General features: G+C 42.7%; 1 long non-coding RNA gene across 1 annotated transcript; it reads right to left on the reverse strand.

Moving 5' to 3' along the window:
- Positions 1–5029: 5029 nt before the first annotated feature.
- Positions 5030–14105, reverse strand: LOC143441206 (uncharacterized). The gene is made up of 3 exons (XR_013108435.1): positions 13741–14105; positions 9018–9377; positions 5030–5295 (listed from the first exon to the last, which is right to left on the reverse strand). It is a non-coding gene; the product is annotated as an uncharacterized LOC143441206 (long non-coding RNA).
- Between the last annotated feature and the right edge of the window lie 870 nt (positions 14106–14975).

The raw sequence follows: 14975 nt of genomic DNA on the forward strand, positions 1-14975 counted from the left end.
TTTATTGCAGGGCACAGTAACAGGCACGTGTCCATTGACATCTGTCAAGTCAAACGAAGCATGGGCAGGAGGGAAGATGTAAGGGAAACCATTTTGTCTTCTCTGTCCTCACACACAGAGGGCCTCTGATCATTCTGTCACCACCTCATGCTAGCACCTTGTCTCACCTCAGATACAAGAAAGGGCTGGCCCTGTGGAAACCGGGGCCTTGAGAATATGACTTGGGAATTCAACTGTTTCCACCATGTCCTTCCTCCTGTGTCATCGGTCTCTTATTCATTGGCTTCTTCAGATTCCCAGTTCTGTCTCAGTGAGGGTGCTGCTGCCAGGCTTTCCTCTAATATCTGGTGGAGACAAGTTTTTTTTTCTCTCTTTCCCTCTCACTCTCCTTCTCTCTCTTCTCCCCCTTCTCTCTCCCTCCCTCTGCCTCCCCCCGCCCCCAGTGGTACTGATTCTCTTATGCAAGTAAACAACAACAAAACCCTTCTTCCATCCATCCAGGGTGGACAGGTGTGCATCCACCTTCAGGTTTCTCTGACTGCAGTTCAGCAACCCAAGTGGAAAAAACAAATTCTGACCTCATATGAATTGCTCTGAACACCATTGTTGGGTCACAAGCCTGCTCCTTGCACCGGCTACACTCTTTGGAGACAGGGAACTATATTATCCAGTCTAGAGGCCAGTTCTTCCTTCCTTGCTCCCAGTACCACACACAGCTACTTTGGCTTAGGGGTGGGCGTGGGGTCTCTCTAGACTTATTAGCTACAGCACATGTTGTAGTGAGTGTTGACAAAGGTCTGTACACAAATGTTCATAGCATGTTATCAAAGCCAGGACCAGCCAACAGGTGCCGCAGTAAACAGACTGTCATACAATCTAAAGAAGGTCAGCAGTAAAATGGAGTGAGTGTTTCAACCTGAGAAAACCCCAAAGCCAGCAAGCTGAGGAAAGAAAGCAGATGCAAAAATGCATGGAGCATGGTTGCATTTAGTATCGTATTTAGAAAAGACGCACACAGTGTAGTTGATGTGTGCAAGAGGAGACTTGGAAGGCCATAAGCAAGATGTGAGGTAATGTTAAAATCCTGGAGACAGAATGGTAGTGATTTCACAGCTGTATACATCTGTCAAAAGTCTCTCGGGCCTGCAGGGGACTGGGTGCAGTTAGCGGTTATTTATAATATATCTGTATAAAGGGAGTGCTGAGTGGCTGTGATGTCATTCAGGATAAAGTCTTGGATCAGTCCCCGGCTCTGACTGTGCAGGGCCCCTCAGTGCACCCCGTTCCTCTACAGCACTGTGGCACTGTGTTGATTGCAGTTCCTCAATGTGTCTGAGCTGCCTACACCTGTGTCTTTACAGAGGCTTCTCCTGTGCCCAACAAGGTCCACCAAGCAAGATGCTCTCTTCCTCAGTCAGCCTCCAAATGCTCCATAAATAGAGGCATCTCTACTACTTTCTTTAGGCAGAATGTAATACCCAGCTCACCCCCCTTTTTTCTATAAAAGGCAAGAATATTCTTTTTTGTTTTTAATTTTCTTGTACATTGACTTCTGTACAATAGTGGAAGCTCCTGAAGGCAAACATGAAGAAGTTTCCTGTAAAGGATAAACGTCAGCTATTTCCAAGTAAACATTTGGAAAATGGAGATTAAGCAAAAACTCCTAATTACTCCTCCCGTGCCCCAGACTCCAGGTCAGAGCAGTGACATCACAAGTTAAGAAGAGAGCTGAGGTCTGGCACAATCATGGTCCAGAACATTCTCCCTCTCTCAAGTGTCTTGGGCATTATTCTCAAACATTTTTTCTAATTATGAACAGCTTTCCTGCTAATTATTAAATCCATATGTATTTCAGGGGAAATTGAATCCCAGTTTGCTTCATTCACACCCAATCCATCACGGTTTTACTTTCAAGAGCTATTTGATGTTCGAGAGGCCATTAGGACTCCATAATGCCTCTTTCTGAGAAAAAGGATACAGGCAAAGTTAAGCAAAACCAAATGCTAACAAAATCCTCAGAGGTTAAGTAGAATCCTAATGAGGGGAATTATGCTGCACTGTTCTCTTCAAACTCTTCAGTTTGAGCTCTTCAGACTCCAAGGAAGTCTGGGTGACTGGACAGGCTCCCACATCTTTATTCCACATTTTCTTCCTAGGGGACGCTGGAAAGATGAGAAAAAGAATGGTTGTGACGGGTCAGAAATCTTTGACATTCTGTTTCCAGCAGTATTTCAGTCTAGATTTTCAGAAGGCTTTTTGATATGAAAGACCTAAAGTTGCTCAACAAAATATCATCGGCATCTTTTTAAATACACATTGAACGATGAAGAACGTAAAGTCCGAGATAACCTCTCTCTCTCTCTCTCTCTCTCTCTCTCTCTCTCTCTCTCTCTCTCTCTCTCCCACTCTCTTTCATTTAATTTAAAAAATAAAAACAGACATAAGACTGGAATAAAGCCAGGTGTTGGTCCTAAGACAGGGCTAGTAGAAGATAAATTTTAGTCGGCAGTGAAGGACCACTTCTGGGGTCTAGCCTTAAGGAGGTACTGCTGTATTTGGTATGTGTGATGGCAAGCTGTGATTGCTGATTTGACATTCTGGCGTGTCTGTGAGGGGGGTTCTAGGTTAGATTAATTGAGGTGGAAACACCCGCCCTAAGCTGTGCTGTTCAGGGGGCAGGGTTCCTGGGCAGAATAAAGAGGTGAAAGCCCGGTGAGCAGCAGCCACTGACCCCCATTTCCAGGCTGTGGATATGGTATAACTGCTTGGTGTTCGTTGTGCTAGCTCCTAGTAGCCGTTTCTGAACTACAACTGAAGTAAATCCACCCCTCCTTCCCTCCTTCCCTCCTTCCCTCCTTCCCTCCTTCCCTCCTTCCCTCCTTCCTTCCCTCCTTCCTTCCCTCCCTCCTTCCTTCCTTCCTTCCTTCCTTCCTTCCTTCCTTCCTTCTGTAACTTTTGTCAGATAAACTTCTGTCTTAGCATTGGAACATGTAACTAATAATACATAAATTACGTAATCCCAAACCACACTGTCTCCACCTAACCCAAGCATGGGGGGTGGGGGTGGGGGGGCGCTAGCATCTTCTTCAACATTCCCGAAACAGGTGACCAGGAACCACTCCTACAGCTGAGAGCTTGCTCAACTATTCGAAGTAGCCAACTAACTGCATCCTGCCCTGCCTTGTCTTCACTGCAAAGCCCCCTCTGAAGGCTCAGCCCTACCATCGGCCCTTGCCCCTGTTTGCCGCTCCCTGACCACCCCGTGCATTTTCAGTGGAGCTCCTGTTTCTAAGATCATTGTTTTCCTGACCTTCTGCTTTGTTTCCTCTTGGGCTGCACCTGACTTCCCATCACATTAAAAAGTCCAAAACATGATTTAACATGCCATGTGCGGTGCAATTTTAATTGACTCAGTGAGCTCATTACTAACAAAGGGACAACACACGGAGCATATCATGAAATATTGAACATACCCTGTATCACAAGTCATATTGATAAATCATTTTTATGTGCTAATTTGCTTATTTTTCCAGACTTTATGGCCCCACTGTATTATGCAACTTTAATAACAATAAGATAGATCTGTTGGTACTGGCATGGGAAAACCACAATTTATTAAGTAAAACAAGCATTAACTAAAATGTATCTTATGATGACAGTCTCATAAAAAGAAAAAACACAATGTGTGTGTATTTGTTTGTACATAATAAAATTCTGGTGGAGTTTCATTCCTTATTTCTGTATATTGTTCCATTTTTATGAGTCTTTATTTTCCTTATAACCAGAAAGACAATATAAACTTCTAGTTAGAAAATCCTGAGTAAGCAATAGGCAAGACCACGCTTGGGTCTGATCGAAGATCTGTAATCATTGTAAACTGGCCAACGCTTTGTTCCATGCTGTCTGTCTTTGTTCCATGCTGTCTGTCTTTGTTCCATGCTGTCAGTCTCTTCAGGTGCTCAACTGAGGTAGGGGAAGGGAAAGAGGTACTAGTGTGGGTGAAAGACTTGATTTTCATGGGGGGAAGAGTTAGGGACAGCTCTCTCTCTCTCTCTCTCTCTCTCTCTCTCACACACACACACACACACACACACACACACACACACACACACACACCCTAGCAGTAGTACAGCTAGAGTATAAAGAACATAGGCCTACCTGGGAAGAAAACAGCATTATCAGGATATTAGATTATCAGAGGATGATGAAGACGGGTCTCTTCTCATTGCCTCCATCATTGTCATTTTTAGTCCACATGTTAGCCATAAATGTAGTCAAAAGTTCATTGTCTAGATAAAGAATTTCTACAGTAACAATACCAGGTGATGTGTGTGTGTGTGTGTGTGTGTGTGTGTGTGTGTCTCACTCTGTAATCCGGGCTACCCTGGAACTCACTATCTAGAACAGGATAACCTCGAAGTCACAGAGCCTCCTGTGTGCCTCTTGTGTGCTGAGTCTACAAGTGTGTACCATAACACTCAGCTTTCATTTTAATGTATTTAGTTTCATACAGCCAAGGTAGGACTCAGATTTACTAGTAGCCAAGGCTAGCCTTGAATTCTTGCTGCTCCTGCTTCTGGCCCCCAAGTACAAAGATTACGTGGGCTACCATTTCCAGATACAGAGTTCAACCTTTGGATAGTAAATTGGCTGGTTTGAGACTGAGGAGAGACAACAGCAAGGGGAAAGATAGAAACGGAGAGCTGTATAATCCTACGAGTGGGAAGGATTAGGGATTTGTCAGGCAGAGATACCAGATCCCAGCTCTAAAACACCCATGTGCTTACTGCTTATGGGGCAGCCAGATAATGGGGGGAGGGGGAGTAAACGTGTTCTGAGGCTCTATGAATTATTCCCTGTTTTACACACTCATCTATTGAAAATGAATAGAGAATGAATTTAAATATGTCAACTGTTCTGATAGATATTACTGCCCATAAATAGTCCAGATTCTCTCCCTGTTATCATCTTCCCTGCCAGAGGATTGTAGACTCTGCCTTACTGAACTCATAAGAGGACTTACCTGTTAGTCATACTGCTGTAACGTATTATTCTAAAATATAGCAGCTAAAATCGGTGCATATTTACAATCTGACAGCTTCTGTGTGTCAAGAACCTGGAAATGGTTCGGATGGGTAGTTCCAGTTCAAAGTTTCTCATGTGGTTCGGGTGTGATACACCCGAGACTTCAGTCTTCTGAAGGAATGAATGCAGACCTCAGGGATGAGCTGGAAGATCCTCCTCCACGAGAGATTATTCCAGGGCTGATGGAAGATCTCAGCTCCCAATAGGCTGCTGGGAAAGCAGAGTCAAGAGTCTCCCGTGGGGTTAAGCATTAGGGTTGAGTGTCCTTGTGGTATTTATTGTCATGTTTTAATTGTCAATGTGACACAATCTGGAGTCCTGTGGGAAGGGAGGATCCCTGAGTGACTGTAAATTAGGCTGGCCCGTGGGCACATTTATAAGAGATTATCCTGATTTTGCTGAGTGGGAAGACCCACTCACTGTCTCCCTAGGCAGGGAATCCTGTATTATAAAAAGGAGAAAGCAAGCTGAGTGCTTGTATCCATGTATTAACCCATTGCTCTCTACTCTGGACGGTGGATGTAATATAACTAGCTGCTTTAAGTTCCTGCCACATGATGTCCCCATGGTGATGTACTTGTGGGGCAAACAAACCTTTCCCCCCATAAGCTCTTATTATGACAGCAACAGGAAACAAAAGTAAGATACAGAACAACTGGTTTCTTAGGACGATAGAACTTGGGTGACACGTGATTTCTGGGAAGATACTTTAAAAAGCAGAGTGTAGTTGGAAATCCCACCTTTCCTTTTCCTCAAGACAGGTCCTAATTCTAGAGTGCAGGAAGTGTGGATCAGAGCTGCACGGGCAGGTGGAGGGGTGAAGCATAAACCATTTCTGACACCGGTCACTAAGATTTGAATATGGCTTGTCAGCACAGCATGGCCCTAGCCATCATGCCTACAAAGCCACTTGTGATTGGCCATAGAGAAGTGCAGTATTCACAATACAAAGTAGTTAACAAGTGGTATCTTATTCAGTACTAACAGCAGTGATGGGGTTCGTTGTTCTTGTGGTAGACTGTAGCGAAAGGGCAGAGTGCTCAGTGCTATGACAGAAGTCATCCATGTCGTGACTACCTTTTCTTCATATCCTACTTCATTTCACCAAACCTTCAGTTTGTATAAAACAGCTTCTTGGAGCTCAAAACAAACAAACCTTAAAACATGGCACATTAGAGAATCCCAAAGTTGGGAGAGATCCTAAAGATCTCTTAGTGTAAATAGCTTTAAAATGTTGAGTTCAGGGCTGGAGGCACAGCACGGTGGTGGAGTGCTTGTTACACAGGGCAAATTCAAGGACCAATTCCCAGTGGTGAATGAATGAACGAACAGTATAAAAGCTATAAATCTGAGTTCAGTGTCCTTGTCAAATATATGTGATAAACACCTTATTGCCAATTAGGGAGCCCATTCCATCTTGATACTGTTCGTAGTGTAGGAAAACTATTCCCTATATTCCTCTATATAATCATCTCCTGCAATATTTACCCGGGGATCTTGGTTTGGGGCTCACACAAAAAGTCTCAAATATATTCTACCTCACTAGCTTTTAGTAGTTAGAGACAATTGTGAGGTGTGCTGCCTATGACCAGCATTTGATCCTCTTTCTCCAATATAATGGGCCTGTATCTTTCAGCTTCTGACAGATTCCGGGTATAATTTTCTTTTCCCATTCTTCCTCCTCCTCCTCTTCCTCTTCTTCCCTCCCTTCTCCCCCCCTTCTTTCTCTTCCTCCTCTTCCCCTCTCTCTCCTATTTTTCTACTTTCTAAAAAGAAAAAACCAATGCTTATCATTTGTCTAGCCAAAATTTATCATTTAAGAAAACATACATTTTACCAGAGCACTGGTCTTTTGTCTGCTGGTGTGTTCCACTATTAAGAATGGAACCTGGTGCTTAAGGACTCAATGGTGTTAACTGAATGGTAAATCCTGTATGCTGTCCCCACCCCCACCCCCCCACCCCCCGCCACCCCCATTAATCTGACTAGTTTGCCTACAGATTTTCTGGCAAAGTCTGATAAGTATGGCTGTTTCTAAGCAGTTCTGATTGCAGACACTAAAACGTATATGTTAGTTACTATTCTCATTGCTGAGACAGGATACATGACAGAGAGGAAAAGGTTATCCTGGCCCATGACTTGTGCATTTTAACAAGCAACTTGATCTCAGACAATTAAACAAAAGGTAAGCATTTTAGGCAACAGGGAAAGTTCTTAAGAAAAGTAAGTTAAAAATAAAAGTTCTGGCTAACGATGTCACCCCAAAGAGACAATGGTGACACTGTCTGCCTGACATTCTCTCATTCTTGGAGAGGATGCACAGAGAAAACTGCCCCTGGGCTTTATATAGTACATTTTAATGAAATACATTCTCCATTTATTAACTATGTTTTTATAGAGTTAATAAAGACACATTGAAGAAGAACCTTTTTTTTTTTATCCAATAACACTTGGGAGCAAGATCTGCCTTTTCTCCAAAAGCAATTGCTTTGTTAAAATGATTTGTAAGGAGAACAAAAGGCTAGAGAAAGCTAGTTTCTTTTCAGTGACACCTCTGATTACTGAGCCCTGAGGAGACCTGGCTGCCATCCTTGGGGCTGTAACAGGAAACAGAGGGAGATAGAACAAGCTACAATGGAGTCAGAGTGTTGGAATGAGAGAAGAAAAGACTAGAAACCCAAGATCTGCAGTCTGGTCCCTGCTTTGCCACTATATCCGTGGCATGGGCAAAGGGCCTCTCTTGTCCATACTGAGTTTCTTTGTAAGGTGTGAGATCTAGAATGGATGGCTCAGAAAGTCTTTTCTATATTCGTGTGAATGTGGACATGTGTAGAGGTCAGAGGACAACTTTCAGGAGTTGCTTCTCTGCTTCTACCAAGGATTGAACTTGGGTTATCTGGCTTGCATAGCAAGTACTATGCAGGGAGGCGCAGGTCTTACTGTGTGGCCCTGCCCTGGCATGGGCCTGAATTTTCTATGACTATATAAACCAGAATAACCTTTAACTCACAGAGATCCCCCTGCCTCTGCCTGCTGAATGCTGGATGAAAGGCATGCTCCTCCATGGCCTTGTCCAGTGCATTTATTTGCTGAGTCAGCTCCCTGGGCCTCAGCTTGTTCTTGGTATTACAGTGATCACTTTATATTAATGAACTCTAAAATAAAAGCCTCACACAGCTAGAATACGGTAACTGCTCAAACTCTGTCCATCTCAGTGGACCATGGCCATTATGAAGCAATGGAGCTTTAAACATGTTTCTAGTATCAGAATGGTGTGCTGAGATATGTCTGAGAATCATCTAAAATCTTACAATTTCTGGATCATCTAGGGCAAATGTCTTACAACAAATGATGGTGTAACTGTCTACACTACGTTTACTTTCCTTTGGTTTTTTTCCTTCCTTCCTTCACTTCTCAAACTGTTAACCACTAGCAAAATTCCTGAAAATCCAACCAGAAGACATTGAGAGCGGCTGCTGACTATCACCAGACACCCATCACTCCACTTATTCAACTGGCCATTCATTCATTCCCCACACGGAAGACACTAAACAAAATAGAACACATAATGGCTCTTGTCCCCCGGAGGCTCAGCCTCTAATAAGCAGAAAATAAACACAGTTAAATATCATACCCAAGGAAACAAGACAAGTCATATAAATAAGGTATAAATAACGTAGTTTAAAAATCTATGGGACAAAAGACTATTAACTACTGAGGCTATGTGGGGTGCTTGTGGAAAGGAAAGGAGACATTCGAAAGGAGCAGGTTATTTAAGGGAGCTTTGTTTTCCATAGCAGTTATCTAATAGAATGATAACACTATTTTTGGAAAGCAGGAAGCAGAGGGGAAACATACTTAGGGGAAGCTAGAGATGAGGATGCCTAGAGGTGATACAAGAACAATACACACTGCCAAGTGTGCAGACTCACCACAAGAGGGCCTCAGAGCCCATTACAGATGGTTGTGAGCCAACATGTGGTTGCTGGAAACTGAACTCAGGACCTCTAGGACGAGCAGCCAGTGCTCTTAACCTCTGAGCCATCTCTCCAGGGTTCTTAAATTTTCCACCAATGAGGTTGTAGAGTTGTTGTTAGTAACCACCAGAGTAGAAACAAGTGAAAGTATGTTCACACTTAAAAAGAGCATAGCTGGGTAAGTAATTTGCACTCTGGTCAGTGTGAACCAGTGGTCTGTGTTTTCTTGATTGCTGTGGCTGGTAAAAGTCAGGGGAAGCACATCATCATTCCTGAGTGTGTATCTGGTCTCCAGGTCACATTAGGCAAAGTCTCCTGTGAGAATGGAGGGAGAGGATGGAGAAATGAATGACAATTGAGAAACAAATTCAATGGACTTTTATGTGCCTGTATGGTTGTTGATGGGATGTCCAGGAAGAACCTGGACAAAGGTTTATATAAAGGGAATGCACTTGGCCTTACGAGGTCAACAACTACTTCCTTCTCCTTCTCCTTTTTGAAAATAGATTCTTCTCTCATACAACACATCCACATACAACCACAGTTTCCCTTCTTCTAGCTCCCCCACCCTCACCTCTCCTCTCCCCAGATCAACTCCCCCTCTCCATCTCCCTTCAGAAAAGAGCAGGCCTCTAAGAGATAACGACAAAATGTAAGGCATAAAACAAAATCTAAGAAGACAAGGCAAAAGCCCTCACGTTGAAGCTGGACAAGGCAACCCAACAGGAGGGAAAGAGTCCCAAGAACAGGCAAGAGTCAGAGACACACCGTTCCCACAGTTAGGAGCCCCAGAGAAACACCAAGCCAACAGCCACAAGACGTGTACAGAGGACCTGGTGCAGATCCCTGCAGGCCTGTGCTTGCTGCCTCAGTCTCTGTGAGCCCGTGTGAGCCCTACTTAGCTGACTGAGTCGGCCATGTTCTCCTGGTGCCCTCCATCATCTCTGACTCCTACAATCTTTCTGCCCCCTCTTCCATGGAATCACCAGAGCTCTAAGGAGAGAGACCTGTCTCCAAATAGAGGCTTCCAACTTAGACTCTCTCTTCATAGTGTTCAGCTGTGGGTCTCTGTATCTGCTCCCAGAGGAAGTCTCTCTGATGACAACTGGGCAAGGCACTGATCATCTCTGGCTTTCTGTGTCTGGATTACCTCACTCGGGATTACTTTTTCTAGTTCCATCTATTTACCTGCAAATTTCATGATGTCATTTTTTTATAAAACAGCTGAGTAGTATTCCATTGTGTAAATGAACCACATTTCCTGATTAGGTTCTTCTATTGAGGGGCATCTAAGTTGTTTCCCATTTCTGGCTATTATGAATAAAGCTGCAATGAACATAATTGAGCATGTGTCCTTTGCCCAATATGCCCAAGAGTGGTATAACTGGGTCTTGAGGAAGACTGACTCCCAGTTTTCTGAGGAACTGCCATATCGATTTCCAAAGTGGCTATACAAGTTTGCTGTCCCACCAGTGATGGAGGGATGCCCTCCTTGCTCCACATCTCCACCATAATGAGCGGTCCCTTATTATTGATCTTAGCCACTCTGACAGGTGTAAGATCGAATCTCAAAGTAGTTTCAGTTTGTGTTTCCCTGACGACTAAGGATGCTGAACATTTAACTGTTTCTCAGCCATTTGAGATTCTCCTTGTGAGGATTCTCTCTGTAGATCTGTATCCATTTTTTTTTTATTTAGATTATTTGGTGTTTTTTGATATCTAGTTTTTCCAGTTCTTTATATATTTTGGATGTGGAGTTGGTAAAATCTTTTCCCATTCTGCAGGCTGCCACTTTGTCTGATTGATGGTGTCTTTTGTCCTTCAGCTATTCAGTGCCATGAGGTCCTGTTTATTCATTGTGATCTTAGTGCCTGCTCTGTTCAGAACATTGTCTCCTGTGCCAGTGTGCTCAAGGCTATTTCCCACCTTCTCTTCCACCAGGTTCAGTGTATCTGGTTTTACATCTTCTACTAACAGATCAGAGAAAGCTATGTAACTTATAACTACAGAATTAATTTATGGCTCAAAAGACAGCTAAAATGGTGAATAACAAAACCAGACTGGAGAAAAATTTTTCAAAGACTGTATCAGTGATAAAAAAAAAAAAAGACAGTGAGATGCAATATCTAATAACAGTTAAGATCCCATTTGGAATATAACTTTCCACTACATAATCTCTTTGAGCCATTCTCCTGTTTATAATATGGAGATAACTATGGTGCTATTGTGAATAATGGTTAAAAAATAAGATTGTGTACTAAGGAATTTAGCAGGAGAATTAGGAAGATGTCTCAGTCAATAGTGCTCACAATGCAAGCAAGAGGACCTGAGTTTGAGTCCCAGCATCTGAGTAACAGCCAGGTGCCATTAGTCCCCAGCCCTGGGGAGGCAGAGATAGGATCCTAGGGCTTTGCTGGCCAGCCAGTGTAACCAAATTGACAAGCTCCAGGTTTGGTGAGAGATCTTGTCTCAGAAGATAAGGTAGAGAATGGTTATGGAAGACACTAATGTGAACCTTTGGCCTTCATGCATGTGCACATCCGTGTGTATGCACACAGATACCATACGTGTATTCACACAAAAAGAATTTGAAATAAAGTAAGGAGCTTAGCTATAATAACTGCTCTATGTGGGAAGCAGAAGAAATAGGAGGACCAGAGACAACAGCTACATACACTGTGCCCAGGTTGATGCGATGTTGGGGTTGAGCCCAGGCGTCTGTGTGTGCTGGTCAAGCAGTCTACCAACTGAGTTCCACACACACCCCTGCAGGGTGCTATTAACAAACTGTCTTACATTGTTTTTTCTTACCCAGATCACAGAGACTTATCTTCCTATGCTATAATCTTATTTGTTTAGATTGAACACAAATTATATTATACATACAAATAAGAACATGAATAGAAATTAAAATGTCTAAATCCATGCCCCAGATTTTCTCTTTTCTGTATTATGAATAAAATTTTTTCTTTCTATAAAAAAAATATAAATCATTTAGAAGTTCTTTCTTTGGGAAGAAAATAGATTATTTTGTTTTTATGTTATTGTTTAGCTCCGACTTAATCATAAATTTAACAATGAAAATAGATTCTTCCCCCCTGGAGCAAATAAAGTCTCCTGTCATTCCATAAAAGTGTATGTAGGGGGGAATTATAAGAGCATATAATGAGAAACATTTTCATGATATTAACAATCAATAAATCTTAAAAACATTCACTTGGTGCCCAAGTCATAGAAGAACAGTAACAAAGGGTCTCTGGTAAAGACCTTTGTCAGCGGCGAAGCTGGGGTTGGTGAATTTAAAGTCCACACAGTTTAATAGAGACTGGGTTATCCTGGGCAAGTACGCTGGGAGCACAGGTGTGGCTGAGAGGGAGTTAGCAGGAAGCAGCTCTTTTTACACATAGTTCACCGCAGTTAGCTTCTGCAGTGAACAGGAAGGAAATGGGAGAGACAGAGAATAGAAGTGAAGTCACAGAGCCAGAATGTGGTAGAAAGGGGACTTAAACAGAGATCTTTTTAGGTCCATATATCAGGCAGTCTCATGACATCTTCTTGAAGGAAACATCTTATGGATGGTTCAGAATATCTACAACATTAACTGAATAGATAATTTTTAAGGGTTTTTTTTTTTTTTTTTTTTTTTTTTTTTTTTTAAGATTTATTTCTTTTATATATGAGTACCCTGTTGCTGTCCTCAGACCCACCAGAAGAGGGAACCAGATCCCATCACAGACGTTTGCGAACCACCGTGAGGTCGTCAGAAATTGAACTCAAGACCTCGGGAAGACCAGTCAGTACTCCCAACCTCTGAGCCATCTCTCCAGCCCCTGAATAGACATTTTTAAAAGTCAGTGACTGTAACTGAGGAAAATTAAAACAAATGAACAACAACAACAAAAATATTCCTAACCCCCATCTCTCATAGTTGCGGGGGACAGTAGCCCTTCTGAAACCCCAAGCTAAACATGATGCCTCAAAGAAAATGACTTAACTAGTTGGGATTTTATCATCCTCATACAACTTTCTAATATTCTTCCTGACCTTCTCTGGAAAGGAAGCTCATGATGGGCTGAAGCAATGCCCCAGTGTAGTGTTTAAGAGCATTTGCTGCTCTTCCAGAGGACCTGAGTTCAGTTGCCAGCACCCACAGAAAAAGGGGATCCAATTCTCCTTTTACCTCTAGATAGAGACACACATAGACGTAAAGCTTAAAACAAATTAAACATCCTTTTTTTTTTTTAAAATAAAAAAAGTGCATGTTATTTTGTATTGTAGGTCTGGGTAGATACTAAGGCTCTCTCTCCAATGTTTATTAAAATAATACTAGTAAATATTTTTAACACACACACCCATGAAACACACAAACAAAATTCAAAGGTGGGGAGTGCCCTTCCCAAAGCTGGAAACACCCTGTAGAACTCTTTTGCTTTCTTCTCTCCATGTTCACCAACATTTTCCCAGATGAAACCCTTTGCAGTTATTTAATGTTTTAAACATTTCGGTCTACCATTCATCTTGACCTCAGTTTTGCGTATGAGGGGTGCCTCAGGGCCCATACCTGTCTTTCCCACAGACATCCAGCTGTTGCAGCAAAGATTAAATAAGCTTTCTTCTCCCCCTGCCTGCACAGAACTGATGTAGCAGATGGTTCATAATCATTGGGCCACATGTGTACCTTTAACTGCGGGCTCGGTCCTGTTCCAATTACTTGTAGAGTAATCTTCAACTCAGAGACGGAATTCTTTGAGTTTCCCAGCAATGTTTTTGTTCTTTGCATTTCCACATCATTTTAGAACCAAATATTGTCAGTGTCTTCAAAATAACCCACTGAGCTCTGTAGATGATATGAAGCTCCAGACCCTGAAATCTGTCCCCAGAGGGAACTTACTTGTGTTTCTGTCACATAAAGAGGTTGACAGCTGGGCACCTAGTCTGAGAAACTCAAAGCTGAGCTTACAGGAGCTGGTCTACTGCAGTCATCTGATTCATAGAATGGAGCCTGGTAGCTATCGGATGCCTGGAAATTCGCATGGCCCTTCATCTTCTCAGCCTCTTTCTGGAGGTGTGCCTTGTTGATCCAGCTAGGACATTCCCAGAGCTCTTTAGGGGGTTATAATTGTCAATTACCTTCAGGGTGAAGGCTCCCCAGATACCAGGCTCATGTCTTTTGGCCTCTGTTTCCTTCTAGATCTCAAACTAACAAATCTTCATTATTTTGGTAGCTCTTCCTTGCCTTGGACTTGTTGTCTAAAACCTATAATTTGCCCAACTTTTCAAGTTGTCCTCAGCAAGAAGTTTGTCTGAAATGGCCTAATTAGCCAGGCTTTGCTGCAAATGGCTCCATGGCATACATTTCGTAAAACTTTAAGCTCATTAAAATTAACTTTGTTTTGGAAAAATATGTTCATTTTCCCCTAATGATTCCAGAGAGAGCTGGAAATTCCTCAGAGAGGTGAGCATTACTAGTGTGGAAGTTTGGTTTCAGTATTATTAAGGAGAAAAACTACCACAGATCCTCAAATTAGGGTGAGAAGCCGCAGGCAGGGCATGGTGTTGGGAGCTGAGACCAAGGCCTTGGTGTGCCTCCTGGATTTACTGTTCCCCCAGCACCATCATCCCTCAACAGGGAGGCCAGGGGAAATGTGCCCCCCTGCTAATTACCCTCATCCAGTCCCACTGAGGCAGAGTGGCGTCATGTGGTCATCAATTTTTATTACTGAGCTGTAGCCACATGTGGGTTTACAGAGTCCAAACACGTCCATATTATGTGTCTAATGTATCTAGACGTAAACTCAAAGCTCCTAAGGTTGTGTAGGATCAGGAAGCCAAACCTTTTGCTCAGCTAGACAATGTCACGTAATCCTACTGAACATTGTGTGGAAAGAAGTCACCTAAAGGACTATTCAGAAA

This window comes from Arvicanthis niloticus, chromosome 2 (genome assembly GCF_011762505.2).
Source record: "Arvicanthis niloticus isolate mArvNil1 chromosome 2, mArvNil1.pat.X, whole genome shotgun sequence".
Classification (NCBI taxonomy): domain Eukaryota; kingdom Metazoa; phylum Chordata; class Mammalia; order Rodentia; family Muridae; genus Arvicanthis; species Arvicanthis niloticus.